Source organism: Pelecanus crispus, unplaced genomic scaffold (genome assembly GCF_030463565.1).
Source record: "Pelecanus crispus isolate bPelCri1 unplaced genomic scaffold, bPelCri1.pri SCAFFOLD_117, whole genome shotgun sequence".
Lineage (NCBI taxonomy): Eukaryota > Metazoa > Chordata > Aves > Pelecaniformes > Pelecanidae > Pelecanus > Pelecanus crispus.
The window spans coordinates 23,159-32,500 of record NW_027461251.1 but is presented as its reverse complement, the minus strand read 5'-3'; positions in this window follow the sequence as shown (position 1 = coordinate 32,500).

Here is a 9,342-nt window from a genome sequence, read left to right as displayed (position 1 = left end):
CTGTCAGCCGCAGCGCAGGCAGCAGCCCAAGTGCCCCGGCCGGGCGGGTAGACCTGTCAGCCGCGGGCGCGCCGGGTAGACCTGTCAGCCGCGGGCGCGCCGGGTAGACCTGTCAGCCGCGGGCCGGGCGGGTAGACCTGTCAGCCGCGGGCGCGCCGGGTAGACCTGTCAGCCGGGGCCGGGCGGGTAGACCTGTCAGCCGCGGGCGCGCCGGGTAGACCTGTCAGCCGGGGCCGGGCGGGTAGACCTGTCAGCCGCGGGCGCGCCGGGTAGACCTGTCAGCCGCGGGCGCGCCGGGTAGACCTGTCAGCCGGGGCCGGGCGGGTAGACCTGTCATCCGGGGCCGGGCGGGTAGACCTGTCAGCCGCAGCGCAGGCAGCAGCCCAAGTGCCCCGGCCGGGCGGGGTAGACCTGTCAGCCGCGGGCGCGCCGGGTAGACCTGTCAGCCGCGGGCGCGCCGGGTAGACCTGTCAGCCGCGGGCGCGCCGGGTAGACCTGTCAGCCGCGGGCCGGGCGGGTAGACCTGTCAGCCGCGGGCGCGCCGGGTAGACCTGTCAGCCGGGGCCGGGCGGGTAGACCTGTCAGCCGCGGGCGCGCCGGGTAGACCTGTCAGCCGGGGCCGGGCGGGTAGACCTGTCAGCCGCGGGCGCGCCGGGTAGACCTGTCAGCCGCGGGCGCGCCGGGTAGACCTGTCAGCCGGGGCCGGGCGGGTAGACCTGTCAGCCGGGGCCGGGCGGGTAGACCTGTCAGCCGCAGCGCAGGCAGCAGCCCAAGTGCCCCGGCCGGGCGGGTAGACCTGCCACCCGCGGGCCCGCCGGGTAGACCTGTCAGCCGCGGGCCGGGCGGGTAGACCTGTCAGCCGCGGGCCGGGCGGGTAGACCTGTCAGCCGGGGCCGGGCGGGTAGACCTGTCAGCCGCGGGCGCGCCGGGTAGACCTGTCAGCCGGGGCCGGGCGGGTAGACCTGTCAGCCGGGGCCGGGCGGGTAGACCTGTCAGCCGCAGCGCAGGCAGCAGCCCAAGTGCCCCGGCCGGGCGGGTAGACCTGTCAGCCGGGGCCCGCCGGGTAGACCTGTCAGCCGGGGCCGGGCGGGTAGACCTGTCAGCCGCGGGCCGGGCGGGTAGACCTGTCAGCCGCGGGCGCGCCGGGTAGACCTGTCAGCCGCGGGCGCGCCGGGTAGACCTGTCAGCCGGGGCCGGGCGGGTAGACCTGTCATCCGGGGCCGGGCGGGTAGACCTGTCAGCCGCGGGCCGGGCGGGTAGACCTGTCATCCGGGGCCGGGCGGGTAGACCTGTCAGCCGCGGGCGCGCCGGGTAGACCTGTCAGCCGGGGCCCGCCGGGTAGACCTGTCCGCCGCGGCCCCGCCGGGTAGACCTGTCCGCCACGGCCCCGCCCGTTAGACCCGTCAGCCGCGGCGCAGGCAGCAGCCCAAGTGCCCGGAGCACGGGTAGACCTGGCCTCCGTGCCCACAGCGCGGGTAGACGTGGCCTCCCTGCCCGGATCAGGGGTTTGCCTTTGTGTGGTGGAGCAGGGCTGGGGGTTTTTCCTTTTTGGGTTTTTGTTGTTTTTTGCAGGTTTGTTTTTGTTTCTGTTTTTTTTTGTTGTTGTTGTTTTGTTTGTATGTTTGTTCATTTGTGTTGGTGCCCGCGGGCCTCCCCCCCCCCCCCCCCGCCGTTACTTACTTAACCGTCGGCGTATACCTCGGTTAATCAATTAGCGACAGGCGGTTAGCGTGTCTGCTACGCACTTTACCGCTGGTGGCCTCGCCGCGACGCTAAATAAATAATTACACAACTCATTATAAACTGTGATACCGTTTACGTTTTATTATTTACTATTTACCGATTAATTTCGTAACCGTTAATCGCTTACGAACGATACAGCTAATAGCGCCCCCCCGCACCGCCCCCCCCTCCCCCCCCCCCCCGCAGCCCCCCCCCGGCGCGATTCCCGGGAGGGGCTTCCGCCCCGAGAGGGCCTCTGCAAAGGACGCGGCCGGCCTCCGAGGTCTCGCAGGCCTCCGGAGAAGGTCGGTCGGCCGCCAGGCCCAACGGGCCCTGCCGGCCGCAGGCCGACTTCGCCCGAGCCTCCTCAGAGACGAGGAGCTCCCGTGGCCGACCGGCCCGAGGCCCGGGCCGCGAAGGACCGCACCCGCCTGCGCGGTTCGTCCCCCCCCCGAGGCCGCCGGGCCCGTCTTCGCGGCAGTACTCACCGCTCGAACGCATCCCGCTTGGCGACGCACGCGACCGCCGACGGCCCCCTGTTAGGAGCGCGGCCTACCTGCCGGCCCGCCGTCGGCCTGGGCCGTGAACCCGGTACCTGATCGGGTGCCTCCCGGCGGAAGGCCGCGTCGGGCAGTCGCCGGGCCGCCGTCCCTGCGGGGGCCCGGCCTCCCGGGGCGTCGGGCCGAGCCGCTTTCCGCCGGGGGCCGAAAGCCCCTTCCGCCTTCCGCGCCTTCTCCCGGAGGCCTGGCCGGAGCGGAGAAAAGCAGGGGCCGTCACTGGTTCGCCCCGCACCCTTCTTTCGTGCCCGCGCGCGCGCGCGGCCTACCTGCCGGCCCGCCGTCGGCCTGGGCCGTGAACCCGGTACCTGATCGGGTGCCTCCCGGCGCAGGCCGCGTCGGGCGGTCGCCGGGCCGCCGTCCCTGCGGGGGCCCGGCCTCCCGGGGCGTCGGGCCGAGCCGCTTTCCGCCGGGGGCCGAAAGCCCCTTCCGCCTTCCGCGCCTTCTCCCGGAGGCCTGGCCGGAGCGGAGAAAAGCAGGGGCCGTCACTGGTTCGCCCCGCACCCTTCTTTCGTGCCCGCGCGCGGCCTACCTGCCGGCCCGCCGTCGGCCTGGGCCGTGAACCCGGTACCTGATCGGGTGCCTCCCGGCGCAGGCCGCGTCGGGCGGTCGCCGGGCCGCCGTCCCTGCGGGGGCCCGGCCTCCCGGGGCGTCGGGCCGAGCCGCTTTCCGCCGGGGGCCGAAAGCCCCTTCCGCCTTCCGCGCCTTCTCCCGGAGGCCTGGCCGGAGCGGAGAAAAGCAGGGGCCGTCACTGGTTCGCCCCGCACCCTTCTTTCGTGCCCGCGCGCGCGCGCGGCCTACCTGCCGGCCCGCCGTCGGCCTGGGCCGTGAACCCGGTACCTGATCGGGTGCCTCCCGGCGCAGGCCGCGTCGGGCGGTCGCCGGGCCGCCGTCCCTGCGGGGGCCCGGCCTCCCGGGGCGTCGGGCCGAGCCGCTTTCCGCCGGGGGCCGAAAGCCCCTTCCGCCTTCCGCGCCTTCTCCCGGAGGCCTGGCCGGAGCGGAGAAAAGCAGGGGCCGTCACTGGTTCGCCCCGCACCCTTCTTTCGTGCCCGCGCGCGCGCGCGGCCTACCTGCCGGCCCGCCGTCGGCCTGGGCCGTGAACCCGGTACCTGATCGGGTGCCTCCCGGCGCAGGCCGCGTCGGGCGGTCGCCGGGCCGCCGTCCCTGCGGGGGCCCGGCCTCCCGGGGCGTCGGGCCGAGCCGCTTTCCGCCGGGGGCCGAAAGCCCCTTCCGCCTTCCGCGCCTTCTCCCGGAGGCCTGGCCGGAGCGGAGAAAAGCAGGGGCCGTCACTGGTTCGCCCCGCACCCTTCTTTCGTGCCCGCGCGCGCGCGCGGCCTACCTGCCGGCCCGCCGTCGGCCTGGGCCGTGAACCCGGTACCTGATCGGGTGCCTCCCGGCGCAGGCCGCGTCGGGCGGTCGCCGGGCCGCCGTCCCTGCGGGGGCCCGGCCTCCCGGGGCGTCGGGCCGAGCCGCTTTCCGCCGGGGGCCGAAAGCCCCTTCCGCCTTCCGCGCCTTCTCCCGGAGGCCTGGCCGGAGCGGAGAAAAGCCCGGGCCATCACTCCACTCGTTCGCGCTGGACGCTTACTTTTTTGCGCGCTCCCCCCCCCGGCCACGTTACCCGGGAGGGGCTTACCGCCCCGAGAGGGCCTCTCAAAGGACGCGGCCGGCCTCCAAAATCTCGCAGGCTGTCGGCTGCCTGACCTAACGGGCCCTGCGGCCGCAAGCCAACTTCGCCCGAGCCTCCTCAGAGACGAGGAGCTCCCGTGGCCGACCGGCCCGAGGCCCGGGCCGCAAAGGACCGCACCCACCTGCGCGGTTCGTTCCCCCGAGGCCGCCGGGCCCGTCGTCCTCTCGGCAGCACTCACCGCTCAAACGCATCCCGCTGGCGACGCGACTGCCGACGGCCCCTTGTTACGAGTGCGGCCTGCCTCCCCGCCACCCTGGGCCGGGGCCCTGCCGCCCGGCCGCCGGAGCCAACCCTGGGGACCTGGCTCTCTGCGCAGGCCGAGGCACGCGGCTGCTGCTGCTGCTGCTTGCTGCTGCTGCTTGCTGCTGCTGCTTTCCCAGGGACGGGTGCGACCGGCAGCCGAGCCGAGCGTGTTGCCCGCAGAAAGGCATGGGCGCAGGCCAGACGTTGACAGGGCCCGGCCTGTAACAGAGAGGGCGGCGTTAGGGACAGCGTTACAAACCCTTTTCGTTTCTTCCCGCGTGCGCGCGCGCACGCAACCCGAAACGGGACCCCGGCCCGAACGCCCCGTCCCTCCCCGCCCGCCGCCGCATGCACACACCACCATCCCCACACCCCCACACCCCACCCACCCCCCCGACAGCCCCCCGGCCCGAACCCCTCGCCCGCCGCCACACGTGCACGCGCCCAGACACGCGGGCAGCCACGCCCACCCCGCCCGCCGCCGCGCACGCACACCCCGCGCTCCCCCGCCGCGCACACACACGGAGCCCGCCCCCCCCCCCCGCCGCCACGACTCGTGCAGCCCCGCCCCGCCCGCTGCCACACGCGTGTGCACACGCACACACGCAGAACCCGCACTTTCCCGCCGCCGCCCCCCCCCCCCCCGCCCGCCTCGCCTGCCGCCACACGTGCGCAAAGACAGCCCCCCGCCCCAGCCCGCCGACACACCGACCCCCCCCCCCCGCCCCCCTGCCCCCGCCGCCTAGCCGCCGGCAGGTTTGCCGCGCCTGGAAAGGCAGGCGGGAGACTCTAGGACCCGGCGGCGTCCCTGCCGGCTCCGTGCCGGGCGGCAGAGGGGAATCCCGGCGGCGTGCTGCCGAGTCCCTACCCTGCCCTGCCCGTGCTGCTTGCTGCTGCTGCTGCTTGCTGCTGCCGCTTGGTGCTTGCGCGCTCCCCCGCCGCCCCCCCCACCCCCCCACCACGCCCGCCCGCCTCGCCTGCCGCCACACGTGCGCACAGACAGCCCCCCGCCCCAGCCCGCCAACCCGCCCCGCCGCCGCCGCCGCCGAGCCGCCGGCAGGTTTGCCGCGCCGGGAAAGGCAGGCGGGAGACTCTAAGACGCGGCGGCGGCCCTGCCGGCTCCGTGCCGGGCGGCAGAGGGGAATCCCGGCGGCGTGCCGGTCTCTCACCACGGCTGCCGAGTCCCTACCCTGCCCTGCCCGTGCTGCTGGCTGCTGCTTGCTGCTGCTTGCTGCTGCTGCTTGGTGCTTGCGCGCTGCCCCGCCGCCGCCCCCCCCCCCCCCCCCCCAACCCCGCCCGCCCGCCCGCCTCGCCTGTCGCCATATGTGCGCGCAGACAGCCCCCCCGCCCTAGCCCGCCGACACACCACCACCACCACCACCCCCCCACCCCCCCCCCCCACACCCCCCCCCCCCCGCCGCCTAGCCGCCGGCAGGTTTGCCGCGCCGGGAAAGGCAGGCGGGAGACTCTAGGACCCGGCGGCGTCCCTGCCGGCTCCGTGCCGGGCGGCAGAGGGGAATCCCGGCGGCGTGCCGGTCTCTCACCGCGGCTGCCGAGTCCCTACCCTGCCCTGCCCGTGCCCCGGCTCCTGCCTGCCTTTCTGCTCGCTCGCCCTGCTGCACGCCTGCCCGCCCCCGCCGCGGGTGGAAAGTGAAACGAAGGCGCGGGGGCGGGGGAAGAAAGGAAGGGGGGAAAAAATCCCCAACCGACCCGAACAGAAACCTTCTCCGATAAGAGGCGGCGCCCCCCCCCGCGCCAGGCTCCCCGCCTGCTCGCCGACCGCTCTCGCCTGCCCTTGCGCCCGCACCCCACCCCACCCCACCCCACCCCTTCCCCTTCCCCTGCCGCCGCCGCCACTGAGCGCGGGACCGTTGCTCCGGCGGGAACCACCGCCCTTTACGCGCGGGCGGGGGAGGCCGGTTGCCAGGTAACGGGGGCCGGCGCGCCTGCGCAGGGCGCGCGGCTGATCAAAAACAACCCCCCGGGGCGCCAGACAGTCTGCGCTCAGCGGGGCAGCACCCACCCGCCCCGGAACGGCAGCGCACGGAGGGAGGGGGAGCGCGCGCGTCGGGGCGGGGCGGGGGGGGTGCTGTCTGTAGGACGGCAGGCACATATTTTAACGTGCTGTGTTTCATAGGAAAAATAAAAAAGTCAAAACGAAATATAGCGATGGCAAGACAAAAAAAAACACGAACCACCACCGCCGCCCCCGCAGCCGCCGCCGCCACCCCCCCCCCCCCCCCCCCCCCCCCCAACCAGAAAACCAGCCTACAACGCAAAACGAACAAACAAAAGCCGGCGAGTGCCCGGCAACCGCCGGGACCTGGACCCGGCTAGGGGTGCCCGGTTCTGAAGTCTCCTTGGCGGACGCCACGGAGGCGGGGGTGCTGGGGGGGGGGGGGGGGGCCGCGGGAGGGGGGGGGGGGGGGGGGGCGCAAGCGTGCCTGATTGAGGGTGGCAAGCGACGGCTTTTTAACAAGAAAAGCAAAACAAAAGACAAAGAAAAAAAAAAACAACAACAAAAAGAGTCTGTTACTATTTATTTTTTCTACCAAAAGCAAAAAAAAGGCATTCTGCTGCGAAAACAGTTCATTCAAACTTGCCGAGTTTCCATACCAAAGGGGGGGGGGGGGGGAAGAAAAAAACACAGCCCCAACACCCCCCCACCCCGGCTGGGACCAACCGGGCCTCCCCGTCCAGCCGGCTCCTGGAGCAAGGAGCGACTGCCCGGTCCAGCTGGCTCCTGGAGCGGGGAGCGGCTGCCGGGTCTACCCGGCTCCGGTCCCCGGAGCGGCTGCCAGGTCTACCCGGCTCCGGTCGCGGGAGCGGCTGCCAGGTCTACCCGGCTCCGGTCCCCGAGCCGGCTGCCAGGTCTACCCGGCTCCGGTCCCGGGAGCGGCTGCCAGGTCTACCCGGCTCCGGTCCCCGAGCCGGCTGCCAGGTCAGCCCGGCTCCGGTCCCCGGAGCGGCTGCCAGGTCTACCCGGCTCCGGTCCCGGGAGCGGCTGCCAGGTCTACCCGGCTCCGGTCCCGGGAGCGGCTGCCAGGTCTACCCGGCTCCGGTCCCCGGAGCGGCTGCCAGGTCTACCCGGCTCCGGTCCCGGGAGCGGCTGCCAGGTCTACCCGGCTCCGGTCCCGGGAGCGGCTGCCAGGTCTACCCGGCTCCGGTCCCCGAGCCGGCTGCCAGGTCTACCCGGCTCCGGTCCCCGAGCCGGCTGCCAGGTCTACCCGGCTCCGGTCCCGGGAGCGGCTGCCAGGTCTACCCGGCTCCGGTCCCCGGAGCGGCTGCCAGGTCTACCCGGCTCCGGTCCCCGAGCCGGCTGCCAGGTCTACCCGGCTCCGGTCCCGGGAGCGGCCGCCAGGTCGACCCGGCTCCGGTCCCCGGGAGCGGCCGCCAGGTCGACCCGGCTCCGGTCCCCGGAGCGGCCGCCAGGTCGACCCGGCTCCGGTCCCCGGAGCGGGCCGCCAGGTCTACCCGGCTCCGGTCCCCGGAGCGGCCGCCAGGTCTACCCGGCTCCGGTCCCGGGAGCGGCCGCCAGGTCGACCCGGCTCCGGTCCCCGGAGCGGCCGCCAGGTCTACCCGGCTCCGGTCCCGGGAGCGGCCGCCAGGTCTACCCGGCTCCGGTCCCCGGAGCGGCTGCCAGGTCTACCCGGCTCCGGTCCCCGGAGCGGCTGCCAGGTCTACCCGGCTCCGGTCCCCGGAGCGGCTGCCAGGTCTACCCGGCTCCGGTCCGCGAGCCGGCTGCCAGGTCTACCCGGCTCCGGTCCCCGGAGCGGCTGCCAGGTCTACCCGGCTCCGGTCCCCGAGCCGGCTGCCAGGTCTACCCGGCTCCGGTCCCCGGAGCGGCTGCCAGGTCTACCCGGCTCCGGTCCCCGAGCCGGCTGCCAGGTCTACCCGACTCCGGTCCCCGGAGCGGCTGCCAGGTCTACCCGGCTCCGGTCCCCGGGAGCGGCTGCCAGGTCTACCCGGCTCCGGTCCCCGGAGCGGCTGCCAGGTCGACCCGGCTCCGGTCCCCGAGCCGGCTGCCAGGTCTACCCGGCTCCGGTCCCCGGAGCGGCTGCCAGGTCTACCCGGCTCCGGTCCCCGGAGCGGCTGCCAGGTCTACCCGGCTCCGGTCCCGGGAGCGGCTGCCAGGTCTACCCGGCTCCGGTCCCCCGAGCCGGCTGCCAGGTCTACCCGGCTCCGGTCCCCGAGCCGGCTGCCAGGTCTACCCGGCTCCGGTCCCGGGAACGGCTGCCAGGTCTACCCGGCTCCGGTCCCCGGAGCGGCTGCCAGGTCTACCCGGCTCCGGTCCCCGAGCCGGCTGCCAGGTCTACCCGGCTCCGGTCCCGGGAGCGGCTGCCAGGTCTACCCGGCTCCGGTCCCCGGAGCGGCTGCCAGGTCTACCCGGCTCCGGTCCCGGGAGCGGCTGCCAGGTCTACCCGGCTCCGGTCCCGGGAGCGGCTGCCAGGTCTACCCGGCTCCGGTCCCCGGAGCGGCTGCCAGGTCTACCCGGCTCCGGTCCCCGAGCCGGCTGCCAGGTCTACCCGGCTCCGGTCCCCGGAGCGGCTGCCAGGTCTACCCGGCTCCGGTCCCCGGAGCGGCTGCCAGGTCTACCCGGCTCCGGTCCCCGAGCCGGCTGCCAGGTCTACCCGGCTCCGGTCCCCGAGCCGGCTGCCAGGTCTACCCGGCTCCGGTCCCCGAGCCGGCTGCCAGGTCTACCCGGCTCCGGTCCCCGAGCCGGCTGCCAGGTCTACCCGGCTCCGGTCCCGAGAGCGGCTGCCAGGTCTACCCGGCTCCGGTCCCCGGAGCGGCTGCCAGGTCTACCCGGCTCCGGTCCCGGGAGCGGCTGCCAGGTCTACCCGGCTCCGGTCCCCGGAGCGGCTGCCAGGTCTACCCGGCTCCGGTCCCCGGAGCGGCTGCCAGGTCTACCCGGCTCCGGTCCCCGAGCCGGCTGCCAGGTCTACCCGGCTCCGGTCCCGGGAGCGGCTGCCAGGTCTACCCGGCTCCGGTCCCCGAGCCGGCTGCCAGGTCTACCCGGCTCCGGTCCCGGGAGCGGCTGCCAGGTCTACCCGGCTCCGGTCCCGGGAGCGGCTGCCAGGTCTACCCGGCTCCGGTCCCGGGAGCGGCTGCCAGGTCTACCCGGCTCCGGTC